The sequence below is a fragment of the Periplaneta americana genome, chromosome 4 (genome assembly GCF_040183065.1).
Source record: "Periplaneta americana isolate PAMFEO1 chromosome 4, P.americana_PAMFEO1_priV1, whole genome shotgun sequence".
NCBI classification, from domain to species: Eukaryota; Metazoa; Arthropoda; class Insecta; order Blattodea; family Blattidae; genus Periplaneta; species Periplaneta americana.
The window spans coordinates 94,493,309-94,513,386 of record NC_091120.1 but is presented as its reverse complement, the minus strand read 5'-3'; the positions used below and the strand labels follow the sequence as shown (position 1 = coordinate 94,513,386).

Below are 20,078 nucleotides of genomic sequence, written 5' to 3'. Positions count from 1 at the left end.
TTTCAGAGCCACACATCAACTCATTTCTATTCTCAGCTGTCAGTAAAGGTGGACACACTGGAAATTATTTGAATTTACGAGGGTCTCAAAAAGATGAAATAAGAAATGCTGAATACATTCTGTCCACATGAAACGGTATTAGTACGATAGTAGTATCCTACTATCGATGACACAAAACACATTTCAAGAGCTACTTCTAAATGTATTACTAAATCAGATACATTGTTTGAAAATACAATTAGTCAGAAAGAAAGAATGTTCACAATAATAGTATTTGCAATGTATAGTTTTAATGTCACAGAAAATAATTATTACAGGCAATTTTATTGATAATATATCCGCAAGTTTACATTCTTAAAAAAAACGGTTCTATAAGACTGCTTTCCCGTATTCCATAAACAAACTCGATTTTGAACCTTAATAAATAACTTTTCGGTAACAAAGAACATCATTTTTCAGAGAGTCTTCTTGTACAGGGACATCATTTTATTTTTACTTCAATTTTTATTGTACCTGAGTTTTTTAATGTACTTCACTCCCACCCCTTCTACTAATGAAGTTCAACCGTCCTCCACACAGATCCAAGACCGCATACACAGTTATAGTAGCCTTACGGTCATAGTAAACAGTACATTCCAAAAATATGTTCGCTTTTTCCAGTGACGAAAGAGCTTTCAATATTGAATCATTTTCGCACAGGTACTGTCGTCCATTTGCCTACGTCGTATCCCGGTTTCCCCCACCAGCTTTTATTCGCCAGCTAGTGGCTGGGCTGTCTTAGCTCTTTTCTGAGAACATTAATTTCTGTTAGGAATTGGACGTCTACGTAATATTATACAACTGTTTAAAATAACTTAAATAAAAGGGCCCCGTTAAGTAATTAACTATCACGTGATTTCCCCCCTTTCTACGACCCTGCGACATAACCACTTGGACGGACAGTAGATAGTATGTCTGAGTGATTTTATCTTTTCGGATCGGGCAGAAGTGAAGATTGAATTTACAGTACGTAAGGTACTCTTTTATAGAGTAGGTACAGGATTATTTCAATATGAGTTACTAGTACGAAGAACGAAACTGGTAATTGGGATTAGGTACAATAGTCTATAGTGCGATAATATGCACATTAGAACTGAAGCCTGTATCGAAATGAACGGCCACCATTAAAAAAAAATGTGTTTAAATATCCATATTACGATTATTTTTTAATTTAACTTCATTCTCTATATTGTACGCTAATGTGCTGTAGACAGTATAATATACACTGCATAATGAATACGTCCACATGGATAACTCAGTTCGTGAGTAAAAACACTCATTGTTAATACTGTACTGTATTTTGATTAAACGAAAACTTAATGAAAATGATCAAACTCAAAAGCGCAATGTTTCCTAGTTTACGTAAATGGATGAACTACTTTTCTTTCCTCCTATACCTAGTAAAGTGATTTGTTTGTATATTACGCCAGTATCATCGAACTCCAGTCGTGGAAGGGGGTAGCAAACGGCGTTGATCCAGAGGTATAGGCAAGTTAATATTAAAAATGTTAGTAAAAATAAAATGATGTCCCTGTACAAAAACACGCAGGCAGAAATTCGACTGTAGTCTGGCGTCTTCCACTTGAATACACGTGAAACGTTTATTACCGATAACATCGACTGTTGACCGGTTGTGGGTACAATGCGCGAGGCAGATCAGATCATCTTGCTATAATTTAGGTATCACGGCATCCTTCCTCTATCGGCAATGTTTACGTTGCCTGTCAGACATTATGGAACGCACTATACTACCTAGGTCATGGAAGCATGAAGCCTTCATGGCATGTAGAGGGAAAACCTTTACATTTGATATATTTGCTCATTTAATTTTACTATAATTTTATCGGAAGCAAAAGCATATTATAAACTTAAACATTTTTACTTAATTCAGTTGATTACGATTAAAGAGCGGAGTATTGCGAAGAATATGTAGGAAAAAAAAAAGAAAAAAAAAAAAGAAATTTATACCCCCAAAATATGGAGGGGAAAAATGTTCTTGGAAAAAATATTAACTTATCGTACTGCAGCAGGCACGAAGCGATGTCTGATAACGTTGCTAACCTTAACACGACCGAGTCTGCTGCACACGTTCCGAAATTCAGCTACAAATACCAAAATTAAGTGATACTCAAAACTAGAAGATATCACAAAAGTAAATAAACAGATAACACTGAAATATAATCTCCCACTTTATAAACTGGCTTTTACCACGATTATCTATCTCATTGTCCACTTGTAGCGACACTTCGTGCAAACATTGTAAACATTGCGTCAACAGAAGTCCAATCGTAAAGAGCGGCGCATCAGAGAGAGGCATTATTCCTGGTTAAGAAACAGAATCGACGACCAATGCTACAGTTTCAAAGCTGAAAGGAGAAAATGTTGGAGGTGTCATTTATTGGGTAAGGCCGGTTTCTTTTGTTGGGTAAGCGACAACTAATAAAAACCCTGACAGCTGTCGGTGAATTCACGAATACAGGAATTGTTAATCAGGTAATAGGCGCTATTTACGTAACAGGAAAATGGAACAAAATAACAATGCTTTCCTTGCTATAAATGAGGTCGCAATGTTCGGAATTCAGTCCTTTCCCAACCTGTACATTTTCTATATGTTTTCGTAATTTTATTCAGGAAAATGTAAGGATATTAGAGTGTGAAAAAATAAGTTTGATGCAAGAACGTGTTTACAGATACAAGTGAGTATTCACAGATTACGATTAAAGTATTCACTTGATCGAATCTGAATTCGGCTACATTTTGACATTCGGCTACGACCATTCTGTTACAAGCTACGTGACTAAGCATTTTGTTACGTTTAGCCGAATTCGGCCACGGTTGGAAACGCTCGGGTCTGTAGGCAGAGATGCCGAACTGAGGCTTTTCGGTGCTCGAGGCTACGACAATCGGATTCGAGGCTCTCCCGGGAGCTGCGTACCGAGAGGTGAGGTGTCTTCGGTTCTTGTGGCGAACAGAGCGTAGGCCATGTAAATGCGAGGCATTGGCGAAATTTGCAGACTTAAGAGAATAAATTGAAATATTTTTAAAGGAGAAAAATTCGACGTACCTAATTAGAAGATGACGTTTGGTGACAAGACCTTTGATTCCTGTCCGACATGTCTACCAAATTAAATGACCTTAACATAAGTCTTCAGGGAAACGTTTCGTTGGTACCATATTTACGTGACTAAGTCAAAGCGTTTATTCGTAAACTGTCCTTGTACCATATGAAACTAAGTGCAAATAATTTAGAGAATTTCTCGACATTTAGATTTTTTTCTTCGTCTTTGGATCCAGTCAGGAAGGAAAATTTAATTAGTCATTTGTACAGCCTGTCTGAGGAATTTAAGCAACGTTTCTCTGAGTTTGATCTAATGAAAAAGAAGTTTTCACTATTCACTTCCCCTTATACAGTAGACCATTGTCCCAGGATTATTCGGGAGGTTTTGCTTCCGAACTTATCGAACTACAGTGCGACTCTGCTTTGGAAGATAAGCAAAAGACATCAATGATTGACGAATTTTGGAAAGCTGCTGCAAGAACGCGACGATTTCCTACGTTAGGTTCTTTTGTTGTAAATATGTTTTCATTGTTCGCGAGGACTTATGTTTATGTAGCTTCATTTTCATTAATGAAATTGACAAAGTCACATATTCGTAGAAGAATGTCGGATAAACACTTGTCTAATTATCTTCGTATTATAGCGATGTACCGAAGTACATATGATATTTCCATGCAGAAATTCTGCGTTATCGTATGATGAAGGATCGGTGGAGCGGAGAAAAACTCTCTCCGGCATCGGGATTCGAATCCGGGTTTTCAGCTCTATATACTGACACTCTAGCCACTAAGTCACACCGAATTCCAATTCCGATGCCGGATTGAATCCTCTCAGTTTCAGTTCCACCTCTTACTTTCCCTTTAGTGGCCAAGCCTCATGCACTGTGTCACAGATGTGTGACAGTGGTACAATGCCCAACACACTATGTGCAGAGGCGCACTCATTACGAGTGACTAAGTAGCCGGGATCCAACGGAATGAGCGCCGTCTTAAATCACTAAGTGATTATATACGCATATCATATTATAGCGAACCCGGGTTCGAATCCCGGTGCTGAAGAGAATTTTTCTCCGCTCCACCGATCCTTCATCATATGATAACGCAGAATTCCTGCATGGAAATATCATATGTACTTCGGTACATCACTATAATATGATATGCGTATATAATCACTTAGTGATTTAAAATGACGCGAAGCTCATTCCATCGGATAGCGGCTCCGCCTGGAGCCTCAGTTCGGCACACTGCTGTACGGTATGTCCTACTGTACAGTGAATAGAGCCACTGCACTGTAGTATACTGGACACTGGCTCTGATATTATAATAGGTTGCTTGTGAATGGGTAATTTGTGTATTGCATAGCAGTGGGTATGACATATGTTATTGGTGCTTTGAGAAAAATCTAAGCTCATCTCCAAAACTCTCCAGTAAATCAGAAATACATCAAAGGAAGGTTGGTGATCGGAAATATGAATAGATGTGAATATTTGTTCACAACGAAACACAAAAATTATGATTCCCAATACTCTGCGATTAATGGGTAAAATATGAAATTTCATATGTTTCCGCTCTCTAGTTACAGGGACATCACTTTATTTTTACTTGCATTTTTACTGTACCTGCGTTTCTGAATGTACTTGACTCCCACCCCTTTCACTAATGTTCCTGCTCCCGTCAGCCACATAAACTTACGGCGGCTGTTGCATTCGAAGTCTGCTACCAGTGAAGTGAACAGTACAGAGTATAGTGTGTTTCAGAAATATGGTTGCGTTGTCTATAGAAGAAAGAGCCTATATTATTGAAGCTTATTTCCAGGGGCAGGTATTTATGGAGATTAACTTTATCAATTGTGTTTTTTAATATTGGTGTCGGCGGAGATTGTTAGAGATTGATTTGTACTCTCGGCGCGTATTAATGGAAATTTTGAAAAATACAATTATTTTGAAATTAGAGTATTAACTCAGTATGAATATTACTGTCCAAATAATTAATATTAAAGTTTCGTTGGATTCTGATAAAGGTGCGGTATGGCCAATAGACAATATTTGTTGGATTGAGACTGTATTTAACACACATGCATTAAACACGAAAAAAAACTTGCAGTCCTCAAATTAACACTTTCAAATTATTAGTGAAATGTTGAATTCTCCGTATTTTTTGTTCACTAATGTAATCAGAACACCTGGAATACCATGCAATGTAGCCTACTTCGATATTATAACAAATTCAAAAGAAAAAATAGTCCGAAAAAAGAACTCAGAATATGAAATTCGCTATAAAACTACACAAAAATAATAATTCGCGAATGTGTTCATATTTCGCTATTAGAACTCTATTTCGCGATTTGTCGTGATTATTTTATCCGCATATTATTAATCAGAATCACTTAATTCGTAAAGATTAGTAAAAATCTATTGTATATCTATTATGTCGTGATTTTCGCGATCTCCATAAACACCTGGCCCTACTTATTTCGCACAGGTACGGTGTGTACCATGACTGAATAACTTTATCTGTGTGGACTGAGCAGAAATGAAATTAGAGTTACCGAAAGTACGGTAATATGCTGAAAAAAGTAGCCATTATATATATAATGAATACAACCGCCTGAAGAGCTGAGTTTGTGAAAAAAAAAACAGTTACTACTATACTGTATTTTGTTAAAATACCTTAAAAGTAATAAACAAACTGAAAGTCGTAATATCGCATTTCCCTGTAACATACTCGTAAGTGGATACACTACTTTTCTCTCCTCCTTTAGCTAGTAAAAGGAGTTGTTTACATATTGCACTGGTAACACCAAACTCCTGTAATGGAAGGGGGTAACAGTGTTTCCGAGTATAGCCAGGTTAATGTTAAAAATGTTGGTAAAAATAAAGTGATGTCCCTGTATAATCGATTAATACTAAACGTGTCTGGCCGTATTCATAGACATTCTTAGCGCGGGCTTCCGGTGGATGATCAGCGTACTAACGTTTTTCGTATTTATAAACCAGTGTTAGCGATATGATATGATATGAATCCCGTACAAGTAGCCAGTCGATAGCCGGGGCTAGTTTAGCACGCTCGTAGCGCGGGCTAGCGAAATGTCTATGAATAGCACTCGTAGTGACTTATGAGCAACTTTACATCGTAATTCTGTGGAAAGTCAAGATATTTCACACCTAAGAGAATTTAAATTCTGCGTAATAAATAGAAGTCATAGGCTACTACTAAATTCACAACAAAATTAAATTGACAAGTGAGAGCAACATGTTCCCATAATAATATGGTATTTTGCTATTTGGAAATGTGTCAAAGTGTCTAGCTATTATTATATCGCTATCATAAGGAAAGTACGTGATTTCTGAGCTAATTTTCCGTTCTTTTGTGTTATTGCCATACCTTGTTATCCTTCTACTTGATAACGCGCTTCACTAACACCAATTCAGAAGTTATATTCTAAAGTGGATATGTCCGCCTTTCAAGGTCCCTTCAGCAGCTCAATGCTAGAGCGAGGAATTTTTATTTCACAGACTTCGGTTCTATGCTAGAATTTCACCAACATCTTCCAGTTCGCCTTTAATTTTCCTTCATATAAAATTACTTTATGTAAGAAGGAACTTTCGATGATACTGGAGAGGCGCAAGCTTATGAGATATCTATAATATCTGATGGCCGTTAAGCCACCACTGATATTTCCAGGCCCGGAACTCCATCCATAAGGGGTTCCTTTCATTTGACACTTTCGTCCTGGGTATTGCAGCTATAATGAATGAATTATGACGATCTGAAGGAATGCAATTTGCCTCCTTTAGAAAAAACTAACACTATACATACATACATACATACATACATACATACATACATACATACATACATACATACATATATACGCCTACTGGTTTGTCATGCGAGGAATAATTGACAAATTTTACTTGAAAATTTCTCATTATTCTAATCTGTCTCGAATTAGGACTCATCTAATTCGTACGCCTAATATAAAATTCTATCGATAGAGCAAATTCGGTTCCTCTTAAACCTATTTAAAGAAGTAAAAGTATAGTAAAAGTATCCTCTTTATGTATACAATGAAGACACATGGGAACATCGGAGAGGGGCCAATGCTTTCATGAAATCAGTTATATGGTCGGTACCACGCTCCGACAGCGTTTTACCCCCTGAAGGACTCGGTCTTCAATTGGACAGAACTATTTTACTCCGTAGGACAACAAAATTCACGATTTTTTTATTTCAATTCTAGTGCATTTGACATTTATTTATATTCTTATTTATTTATTTTATGGTATTTGTTTACTTTCCTAATTAACAATAATGTTGAACTTCATAGTTTACACAGTATGTAAGGGATCATTAAACGAGAGAAAATGATTACATAAAAATTATAGGAAAAGCAAAGTGTTCTGTGAAAATCTACACAATATGTAGCTTTAACGCAAATATCCAAGAACTGCAAAAGTGTGAAACGTAGTTTCCGGTATTCACCGTCTACCCAATTAACCCACGGCGTTTTGTGCAATAGCTAGTTTAAAGTGGTTCGTTTAGTTAAACAAAACTACTCAAAACATATTAAAATATAGAATGTTCTTGTATTTGGAGAGTTATACCAATATGACCCCGTACGTAGGCCTATAAGTTACACTGAATTGTATAATGCAACAAATACGATATTGCGAGGTTCTTCAGTCCTTACTTTTCCTCATTACCGCAAATTAAGAAGAAAGAAATAAACTCAAAACAGATTACAGACAGCAAGGTAAGTCATACTGTTTTGCGCATTCTCCTTTTAGCTTTATTTACATATTCTTATCTCAATGTATTTTATTTCCAATAATTATATATCATTTAGGAGCTCTTTGTAACAAAAATGAAGTGTTTATGTTATCTGTCATACATATGGCTATATAGTGACGTATTGCACAACTAGACTCGTTACGAGTATTCTTTTTCACAGTCGCAAGAAGGTTGCCAAGCATTCAACCTGCGATATAAGTTCCTCTCTACGGTATGTATACGTATATTCATTGCGGTTATATTGAAAGCTACACAGTATTCATTTTTATGACAGTGAATTTCTGTTGGTGTTAAGATTTTGTATTGAGATTAAGAACTGTTAATTTCACACATTTTAAAATGAAATCAAGATTTCGTCTTTCAATTTTTGTGTAGGTCATTAAAACGCGCCATATAATGAAGTCCGTGAATTTTAAAATACATTACGAGAGAAGTGAACGTGGTATATGCAACCGTTAAAACGCGAATTTTGTGCTGCTTTAATTCCCCAGTCGTGGGTTGGAAACGAATTTAGAATGAAATTATGTAAATTATGAATATGATATGTCTTTGATAAAGATGTTGTGTAGGGCACCGGTGTAGCTCAGGCGGCTAAGGCGCTTGTCTGCCGATCTGAAGTTGCGCTCGGAACGGGTTCGATTCCCGCTTGGGTTGATTACCAGGTTGGATTTTTTCCAAGGTTTTCCCAACCGTAAGACGAATGTCAGGTAATCCATGGCGAATTCTCGGCCTTAACTCGCCAAATACCATCTCGTTATCATCAATCCCATAGACACTAAATGTCCTAGTAGTTGATACAGCGTCGCTAAATAACCAATTAAAAAAGATTTGTGGCCAGTACTCCAGATATAAATGTAGGCTAGTGTGATCAGATCAACTAATGACTATTCTAAAACATCGTTCTTTTAGACAAAAAAGCAAAACTTCTTCCTTCCATCTCAGTTCAGACTTTACAAAATTCAGTGTTATGAAGATGGCATACTTCTTATTTACACGTGTTTACAAATTATGTTTTTACATCGTGCTGCAATAGTATATTACGATACAAGGTTGGAAAGTGCTTATTACAAAATCGAGGAAAAGTTTGAAAAACGAGCAGAGCGAGTTTTTCAATTTCAGAGATTTTGTAATGCACTTCACACACGTGTATTGTACAGTATTTTTTGCAGTATATTTTGAAAATAATATATATTTTTAAAAATATTAATATACAGAGTGGAAGTGAAATAACCTTGCAGATTGAAGGGCACGGTAGGGTATATGTAAATGAATAGAAAACCTATTATACGTTTTGTGAATAAATGCACAGTTAATTAGAAAATTAAGTTTGAAGTTTCAACATTGTCCCTATTACGCTCTACTCGTGATACAGACGTAAGAGGTCAACGAACTCTGTGAGTCTCGTTACGTAATCTGCTTTCTGCCAAGACGTTGCCACACGCGCGCTAAATGCAATGCTTAAATCTAGGTATTTTTTTAAAACTAAATTTACACGAAAACCGTGCACGCTATTGAAATACGCCAGAGGGATAAATTATTCTTTATTAATTTTCCTATCGATATGGATAAAAATCACGATCCTACTCGCAATAGTTACCGAATAAGAGATTGTTAAACATTGGGGAATTTTTTTCTGAACTTTCCACCAATATGATATTGTGACATTCGGGAGTCGATCGCATCCCACAGAGGTCGGGGATGCACGAGGAAAACGAGCGACGCAGCCACCTTCTTCGCTGCGGCCGCTCGGATCTGGGGGGACAGACGTAAGAGGGGGGCACGGACGCGACGAAGGGTGAGAAGGGAGTAAAGCAGATGGTGACTGAGGGGAGAAACCTAGAGAACTCTGGACAGGCGTTATCTTCTAGGCATCTGTCGATTGTTCGCGAAATCGTACTCTCCAGAAACTATGGTTTAGTTATAAATACAACACGCGAGTGAACTTGAGCAGTGTTGTTGTAATCGTTGGACAGCAAGCCAGCCAGTCTTGTGTAGCAGTGAAGCCAGCCTTGAGACCGGAGTTCGACTTGAGTTGTGTCCGTAACTGTGGGAGCCGGAAGCCCTGAGTTCGAGTGCAGTGGACCGCAGTTGGGGGACCTGGGTTCGAAGTTCAGCGGATTGTGTCTGAAGATCTGGGGTTCGAGATACTGTGAACTCGAGTGACTGAGCTAGAAGAACTAGCCAAGGCAAACTAACTGTGAAATGAGAACTGACAGTTCTGTTTTGTAAATAGTGCTTTGTGAACATTAGTTAAGATTAACAGTTCATTGTTGTTCTCAATAATCCAAGTAAATTGTCATTGTCGTCTGTGGAGTGCAATAACGAATACTGTGTTACTGTGTGGAGTGGAAATCACATTGCTGACGGGAGTAGAATTAAATTGTAGAAAGTGATTATTATTGTCGTAACAATAAAGTTACATTCTTGTTTTGAATAAAAGTTACAATATTATAGTTTTTTGTTACCCTACAACATGAGCTATTCGTTCTGGAAATCTGCAAGTCTATTTCACTTCCATTCTGTATAGTACGTTAGACTATGAACAGTTGACTGATTCTCAACAAAATGTTTGTCATAGGTGTCGGTAGATGGCAGGAGAAGTTTTAATTACAACCCTAGAGCAATTATTTATAATATTTCAGCATAGCCCTACTTATCTAGATTGACAACTCTGAATTCAGTAAAATCAAGTTCCATTAGTGGCGGCCGTTTGCTGTAACGACAAAAAAACACACTATCGAGCAAAAACGATATTACCATTCGCAGTTTATTATTATTATTTTTTTTGAGTTGAAGATTGGACATAAAGGAGGTTAAAGTGTCAATATCTTTGAAAATTAGATTTTCCAAAAAAGAGTCAATGTTCCTAGTTTAATCCAGTAAGAAAGGAGGAAAAGTTCAATTGTAATTTTACTTAGAACTTAACTTCTCCCATAGATGTGCAAAATGTGTAATATTACATTATTATTTGCACAAGAAAGCCCTATTTTCTACGGTGTTTCTCTTTGGCACTTACAGCTTCTTTATGTCCAGTCTGAAGAGGTGGCGGTGTACGATCATCCTCTCCTCTACTTCTTATAGAGGCTGTTATTCGCCAGATGTATGGTACATTGGATGATTGGATGCGCGCAGTGGAAGACTTTTAGAAATAAATAGTGTGAATTTGTATAACAGATATAATTAACAAATAATGGATAACAATATACATGAATGATGAATGAAATAACATGTAGATATGAAATTAAGTCAATGAAAATATTACAAATTAATCTGAATAACCAGTAAACCAATAACTAAATCGTGGAGACTTTAACTACACTGGGCGAACATACTTACAAGTCGTAATACAATCTGATATACCCATTTCTCAATAATCAGTTGTTGACCTATTAAGCATTTAGTCGTTGAGGCATTCTCTCAATATACATACATACATACATACATATATATATATATATATATATATATATATATATATATATATATATATATATATATCCAACTAGATATAAACCTCAACGCCCAGTCAGTATGCTAACTCATAACACATGCCCCATTCAATTAGAGATAACACAACATCTGATTAACCAAATTCAATGTACACATGAGCTCAGTATTACACAAAGAATTTACCCAATACAAACTGTCGCACGACTGATCACTATATAAATTACCAATTCCACATATGTCTCACATAAACTGTGCAGATAGCACTAACAATAATCTCTGTACCTTACAGTCAAACAATGCCCAAGATATATATATATATATATATATATATATATATATATATATATATACACGATAGATAATAAGTAACCGACGATAATTTCAAATATAAATGATCGTTTGAAAAGCAACGGAAAATCAATGCACTCGATTCCTGAATACCGGCGTGGAAACCAATAATAACCAATATGGAGTAGCAAGTACTAGAATAGATAACGAGGCGCATACTATTCTAGTTCATTACACCGTCTATTACGATGTAAGCCCAGAGATCGTAATCACTACGCTATCACCAAAACCACCTTGGAACTTCAATACTACCTCACATATCAAAGTTATTTCTCATCACGTAATCCCCCAATGCAATACAACCTCACATATAACAATTACATCACATCATGTAATCGCAATTACTTAACCCAAGACGTATCATCAGCGAGCGATTTCCATACACGATCCATCACAATATCTCAAACACAAACAACCAAAAATGAGAATATCACAACCCAAATTTGCCTACTCCAATAATGACAAAACTGATACAACTTATTGCCGCACTAAATCCCAAAATATATTTCAAAGAAGGTTTCATATAATCCGTAAATACTCAAGTGAAATATAAAAATACACTATTCTCGAACAATCTAACACGACGAACTTAAGTTACCAGTGTAGAATACAGTCCGAGCTCTTTTCCTGAGTACACGTCGATTGCCTGAATGAAGTTGTCGGTACGCGGCCTGGCTGCTGAGTAGTATTATCGGTACTAGCTCCGACTCCTGAGTAACGTTATCAATACGGACTCCGGCTCCTGAGTAATGTTAGATATAACTGCGCGTAGCCAAGTAAGCTCGTTTTCCCTCTCTACTCGTCTGACGTAACCAACCGGCCAATAGGATAATTTGGATAAGAAAATGAAGGAAATCGTAGCGCTATCTATGACATATCATCTGAGAGCACTCTGTCGGGCGAAGTGACGTACTAGATGGACAACCAGGATGTCGAGCACGGCTCAAGTCTTCATTATTATTGAAAAGACATATATACATTAAATAATTTATAATGCACTCAGATAAGAAGACGAACTTCCGTTTTCTCACTACGTGAACAATAAATTATAAGGCTTAAAGTGATTCATGTCAATAATGTTGCACGACTTAACATAATTAACTATTTACACTTATTTTTTTATCATTTCATATATTATTTTATTTTATTATTAGAGGAAGCCTAAAGAGAAAGTTTTCTGGTGCTGCAAAAGAATTCCCGACCATAGCTGTGCTAAGCTGCAAGCTTTTAAACTTAGAACTGCGGCTCGGGCTACATAGTAAATGAAAGCCATGAGTATTAATTTTTAGATTAGCCTATACAATTATTTTACTTCTTTATTCTTAGTTACAATTTCGACAAGTATAGGTGGAATGATTTCTTGGACCGCAAGTAATGGACGATGATAGGAGGAGTATGACTGTAGCGAGTGAATTTAAATCCTCCCAAATGTCTCAATTAGATTATATCTTTACAGGAATTCCGAGAGTGTTAGTTCTCTATCCAACTGCAAAGAAATAATTAACATATCTCTTATAGTTTCCTTTCAGTAGTAACCGTTTCAAATTCTGCACTTTTTGGGACATCCAAAATTCCATATGTACCCCCTCCTCCACACTTGGGAAAGGACGTAGGCCTACTTCTGTTACAGAACGAGATAGTACCATAGTCTTAGTATATACAGTCACGAAGATGGGTTGTGAGGGTACTAGGAACAATAGACTGGGCCGGTACTATTTCGCATTGTCTGTAATGAGGCGATATTAGCGATCCTAGTGGTTAGCAACTATCTATGGATGCATATTTACTACGTATTGAGCTTCGTGACTGTATATACTAGACTGTGATAGTACTGTATGCCACTCAAAGTAATGAAATACATCTTGTTTTCCATTTAGTTTGTCTATTACAAAAATTAAATAAAAAAAATCATAAGACGGCCATTTTTGCCGCGCACCCTCTCCCATCACGTATCTGGTCTAACCGGTTTACGTATTGCTAAGAAGCGACATCTATCCTCTATCTCATACCTGCACAAACAGCGCTCAATGAGCGCGCGCGCTCCTTTGGAGCGGGAGAGCCGTGTTTACAGCTCGCCGAAACGGAAAGATACTTCAGAATGACATGGACTTGCTATAGGTAGAGGAGAGGGAAACGACCACTCAGCTATCTAGTGGAGTGCAGTGTGTAGGTCTATTCTCAGTAACTGTTTCACGTTGCTTACCTACTGCTACAGTACAGTATGGGGGAATCTAAAAGACGGAACATAACATTTAACATTTAACGATTTACAGCTAGAACTTATTGATCTTCAATGTGACCTAAGGGCTAAAGATCGTTTGAATAATACTACTAGCCTGGTTGAGTTTTACAAGACTAAACATTAGCAATAATATCCACGCCTACACAGGCTGGCTGTGAAAATGATTACTATGTTTGGCTCAACATTTATATTTGTCAGCAACTGTTGTCTATAATCAACTTTAATAAAGGCAGACATCGGACATCTGTAAGTGATGTTTCATTACGATTAGTAGTCTACTGTTCCTTTCAGCTGCCAACAGCATAAAACCTCGTTTTGATGTACTGATAAATAAAAATATAACAAAATGATATTGTATATATAAGTAGCTATAGAATTTATATTGGGCGGCCGGTTAGCTCAGTTGGTAGAGCAGCTGGCTACGGACTGGAAGGTCCGGGGTTCGATCCCAGGTGGTGACAGGGGTAAAAGGCGGTCAGAGCGTGGTGCCGACTACACCACCTCATTCTAGTGCCGAGATCATGGAAAACATGGGACACTACCTCCATGTCCCCCAAGTGTCTTCATGGCATGTTACGGGGATACCTTTACCTTTTTATAGAATTTCTATTATTTCTGTAAAATAAATATTTCTGTATTAATTAATAGTAGTCCAAGATAGTTTAGCAAACAGTGAACGGGAATTCATTTCATAAACACTCGTAATACTACTTGTGTATATTTTGTACGAGATCACCCTTCTTCCAGCCCACCCTTATACAGAGCGCAGCTAATATCTGCATTCCGCTCATGAGCTGTGAGCCGGCTCGGAGACCGCAAACCTTGTGCTCTATCCAATTGTAAATAAATCATTAACGTACTGTTCTAGTTTCCGTGCAATAAGCGTTTCAAATTCTGCACCTTATCGAACAACGGAAAGTCCACACGTATTCACTTACCCATATTCCCGAACGAATGTAATTCTACGTCAAAGAACATTACGAGGGCCGACAGAGAGTAACTTTCCCTTGAGGCATTTACAGAAGGAAAACACAATATTTCATGGACAGATTTATTGGAATAGATACAGTAAATGTTGAGCTATTTTTAAACATATTCCCCACCGAAATTGAGACACGTGTCATACCACGGGATCAACTTTTGTATCCCTGTGTGGTAGAAGTCTGCCGCCTAGGATCGGAGCCAGTGTGTGTGGCTGTCTGCATTTTTTCTGTTGATCGCACGGTATGACAAATGTCTCATTTCCGGTGGGGAATATGTTGAAAAATAAGTCAACAATTGCTGTATCTGTTCCAATAAATCTTTTCATGAAATTGTGTTTTCTTTCTATAAACGGCCCCAGAGAATCTTACTTTCTGGAAGGTCCTCGTAATTGCGTTCGAGTAGCCAAGATTTATATAAGTACTTGTTTTGACATTTTTAACACGGTGAAAGGAAAAAATAACTTTTTTATCTGCTCCCATGAGAATGTTTGCTTGTTAGACAAAACATGACCGGCTACCATACGCTAAGTCCCCTTCGGAAGCCTTCGGTTGATTCCGTCGGCTCAGTTGGTATAGCGCTGGCCTTCTATGCCCGAGGTTGTGGGTTCGATCCCGGGCCAGGTCGATTGCATTTAAGTGTGCTTAAATGCGACAGGCTCATGTCTGTACATTTACTGGCATGTAAAAGAACTCCTGCGGGCTCAAATTCCGGCACACCGGCGACGCTGATATAACCTCGGCAGTTGCGAGCGTCGTTAAATAAAACATAACATTCCATTCCGTGAGGTTTACACGTGAAGGAAATTCTTAAGCACGACTCCGCTCTTTTTTCCTTTGTTTTGTTTGTTTGTTGCTTTTTCTGTCTGTTTGTAGGTCAAGTGTTATGAACAACCTGTAACGAAGATATATTCAAGGAGTAAATTAGGTGCAAAATAAATATTCTTTCCCTAGCCGTGTGAACCAGGCGCCGCCCGAAGTGAACTTAGACAAGTGCACGCTACAGGAGATCGGTCATTTTTGTGTCTAAGGCTGCACCTACATAATATGTCATAAATAATTCAGATATTTGGAAGAATAATTTTGTGTGACACTTCTATTTACAGTGAAATATACAACATAGTAGCATTGTTCTGTGGTGTAGGAGACGTGTACACATAATATATTACGTACTTAAAGTACTATTAATCTCCCCACACGATTGTTATTGTGACACGACACTTGTAGTCCCGTTATCTAAACTCATACTCAAGTGTTCGAGCAGTCGATTTAATGCATTCGTTTCTGCTCCATTAATCAATGAATACCTATTGACTAATTTATGACTTTAAAAAATTAGTTTCAATATAAATTTGTTTAAATACAAAAACGACAGTGAAATAGACATGGAAACAGTTGCAAGGACACATACGGAATTCAGAAGTTCTGAGTTAAATTTTGTTCGTAGACTCAGTTAATGGACGGTGTTAACTACAGTTAACAACCAGGATAAAATTTGCATGTGGCTTTCATTAGTGATTTAAGAATGTGACTACGATAATATGTCGGTTTTTCACTCCTGGAAATTTTGTTAAAATCTTTCTAAGTTCAAGTGAAGTTTGTGGTGAATGAAACAGATTTTGGAAAAGTTTATCAAGGTAATACCGTTCCCCATATGATCATTCCACTTACTCTCTACAATATGATAACCATGCCTTTCATAAGCGTAAAACCAAGTGTGTAGGACAACCTGAAGTAAGAGGTTGTCGGACAGTCACTTAATTTAAATCAAAATTACATAAATTCTTGCTTAAGATATTAAGTACTGATTAATATTTGCTACTTATAATGAAACTAACACCTGTCCATTATTATTATTATTATTATTATTATTATATTATTATTATTATTATTATTATTATTATTATTATTATTATTATTATTATTATTATTAGCTCAGTCAGCTGAGGCACTCTGCCGGTCCGGCTTAATCCCTATAATACAGTTCCAGTAAACTAGTATTAAATTAATTTTCATCATTTAACTCAAACCATTCCAAGTGGGCAGCCACCGTGATGCCCCGTGGCTGCCCTGGGTTTCGTAGGAGCCGTGTCAAGCCCCGGATGTGTACAGCCAAACATAACAATTAACTTGCATATCAATGCGTGGATAAGCGGAAACTCTTTTTGTTCCAAGTTCTTATAAAACGCAACGAGGCCGCCTGGAATATTGTAATATCTACCTTTCAAAATTGTGTGACACTGAAGCCTTATCAATTCTCTTTGGAATTTGACTGGAGCTTGCTCAGCATTTACAGAAAAGGGCGTCATAAAAATGTTCACAAAGTTCCTACACGCAGCGACGGATTGTTTGCGGAGAGAGTTGTCTCAAATAACATCACCAGGGAAGGACACAATATCTCTGAAGTTGAAATCATGCACTCCTTAACAAACATTCCTTTCGTAAAAGGCTGGCTACTTTTGGCGATATTTAGGGCAAAAATATAGCTTGCATAGACAGCTTTTTCGGAACTTGGCTCAATGTGCTGCGAAAGAAAGGGAAAAATGAATTTTTAATGACATTGTCACTATACAAAAAATACATACATAGTTAAATGGACAGAAAATCCTTTAACAGTTTAACAAACTTTTTATAATAATTCCCATGCATTGTTGATAACTGTTCAATATAAACTTACTATAACCTAACCATTAATTTAATTATTTCGCCCTTAGAGTACTTAATTAGTTAAAATGATATTTAACTCGTAGTAAGAAGACTGCATTTCGACTTTTAGTTTCGTTATTAATGCCTTCCTCTCTTCGCCAATATGAGCGTGGGTATGAGAATGTTTAACTTCAAAGTGTCGCTTGATGTTACGTTTTTGCCCCTACATTGATATGGCATATTAAACATTGAACATTGTTGTCGTGAGATTAGACAAGATACAAGACCTTCCAAGAGGAGTTAAATCCTGAACCGACTGTAGACGCACTTCTCTTCATTCTTATTCAAAACAATTAAGCACAAACGATTGTATACCACCATATAGATGAATGAATGACTGATGGAACGCGTAATCCAGCAAAGCCTGAAGAATATTATCGAAAAGTCGAGAAGAGTTGATGATCGCATGTATTTGTACACCACCACAACCTCAGCGACAGAGAGGAGTGGGGGTCCGCCCTGGGCAGACCAGGGCAGCGTCCGGGCGCTCTAGCCCTCAAACGCTCTGATTTAACTAACTCGTTAACTCAACTTAATTATAATTATTTTTATAGTGCATATAGATTAAATTTAATCATATTAGCTCATAATTAATTTATTACTTTTTCGAATAGGCTTTATCTCTAAATAAACACATAATAGTCGTTAAAGTTTACCTGAACTTTGTTGCTGTAGAAGAATCTTTAATGTATTGTAAATATTCATAATTTAAATATGTATTTCACTATAGTACTAAGGTTGGTTGAGTGGCAGAGAAGGCCTTATGCCTTTGACCGGCTCTATCAGCAAAAATAAAACATTCTATAAACTTTCCTATGACGTGGGATTAGTATGGAAAAATTTCCATGGAAGGAGAATCCTTACAGTTGGAGCTTAATGCTTGAGTTTTCAGTTTTTGATACGACGGTGATGACATGATACTGTACGTTGACTGATGCTTGCCAGAGAGAAGGGGTAATATTTGTCCAGGTTGGAACTAGTGAAATGTATCGGCAGACGGCAGTTACAAGAAGGCTAGCTGTGTTGCAACACTTTACTAAGCGAAGGAGAGGCTAGATAATAGGCCTATTCTTTGATTAAGAGTTGAAACTAAGTTTCGTGTTAATATTAGCTAAATTGGAAACAAATTATTGTTATCATGTGGCGTCCTTGGAGTCTGTGTATCGAAATATTGATAGTGAAAATGAACGTTGTGTGTCATCATTAGCCATACACACAGTTAGCTAAAATAATTCAAAATGTATATGTGGGAAGAGGCCGATTCCATGACTCACTTGCAAAAATCATAGCTGCGACAGGAGTACTGCGCTGAACGTTGATCGAAATAGTTGCGCTAGATATAGCAAAATATTCTACGCAAAAATTGTGCTTCTAAAACGGAAAAGATTCCGTAAAATCTATTAATTTAGTTGTGATCTAATTCGAAGAATAGAGTATAATTTTATATAAATCAAACCGTCCCGACTATGGAAAACATGTTCCCTTACCACAGAACCACTGAACCCGCGTTCAGCGCAGTGCTTCCGTCGAAGCTACGATTTTTTGCAAGTGTGCCATGGCATTGTCTTTCTCCCTGCTTAAAATGTTTATATAGATTTTCAGTTACCTAATATGTATCATTTTTGTTGACGTCATACAAAATTTTGTGATTTAAGCTTAGTAGGAAGATTATCACCCAAAATTGTGACCATGTGGTCAGAATGGTGCAGAGCCGCCGTGTTTGGAAATATAGATCAGACAGAAGATAAAAAACCAACAGTCACAGCGGGAGAGAAAATTTTTTTTCTGAAATTTGAATCCTGTTAAAATGCCAAATATTCATCAGAATTAAGCAAGGACATGTATTCCTTCGATTTGCGAAATTAAATCATAATTATTCATCTTTCGCTATATTTCCCTATGAAAAATGAAGGTGATGTTTTGGAAGATGTTATTTTTAGTTCTTCCAGGATATAGGCTATGGGTTATAGTTATAACAGTCTGATCAGTTTCTTTCTTCATCCACTCTTTCCAACACAACTTTGTTTCTTATTCTGTCTGCCAACTTCACACGCTCCATCCTTCTCCATATCCACATTTCAATTTCTTCTAGTCGCTTCTCTTCACTTCGTCGTAATATCCATGTTTCTGTCCCCATACAATGCCACACTCCACACAAAGCACTTCATTAATCTCTTCCTTAGTTCTTCCACCAGAGGTCCGCAGAAGATGCTCCAAAGGAAGCTTTCAATAAAAAAAAGGAAGATCTTCTGCGGACCTCTGGAGAAAGAACTAAGGAAGAGACTACTGAAGTGCTTTGTGTGGAGTGTACTTCGCTAGTCTCTTCCTTAGTTCTTAGAGACTTGTGATAAATTTATATTTTTAGCGGTTTTTCGAGACTTAATTTCAAGGCATTACTTCTTCACAAACAGGTTTGTTCTTCAGTTTCACATTAATTTCTATGAAAAGATTTGTAGTTTGCT

At 37.0% G+C, this 20,078-nt stretch overlaps 1 protein-coding gene across 8 annotated transcripts in view; it reads left to right on the top strand.

Annotated features, from left to right (window-relative positions):
- Positions 1–20,078, top strand: part of LOC138698058 (uncharacterized) — a 130,673-nt gene that overhangs the window by 32,356 nt on the left and 78,239 nt on the right. For 3 of the 8 annotated variants that reach the window (XR_011331675.1, XM_069823741.1, XM_069823739.1), the window contains exon 1: positions 8,048–8,101. The exons of 3 other annotated variants lie outside the window; for them this stretch is intronic. The gene's annotated coding sequence lies outside the window, so the exon portion shown is untranslated. Of the gene's footprint in view, positions 1–7,986; positions 8,102–20,078 lie in introns of those variants that run through there. 2 more of the 8 variants (XM_069823744.1, XM_069823743.1) reach the window with 2 other exon arrangements.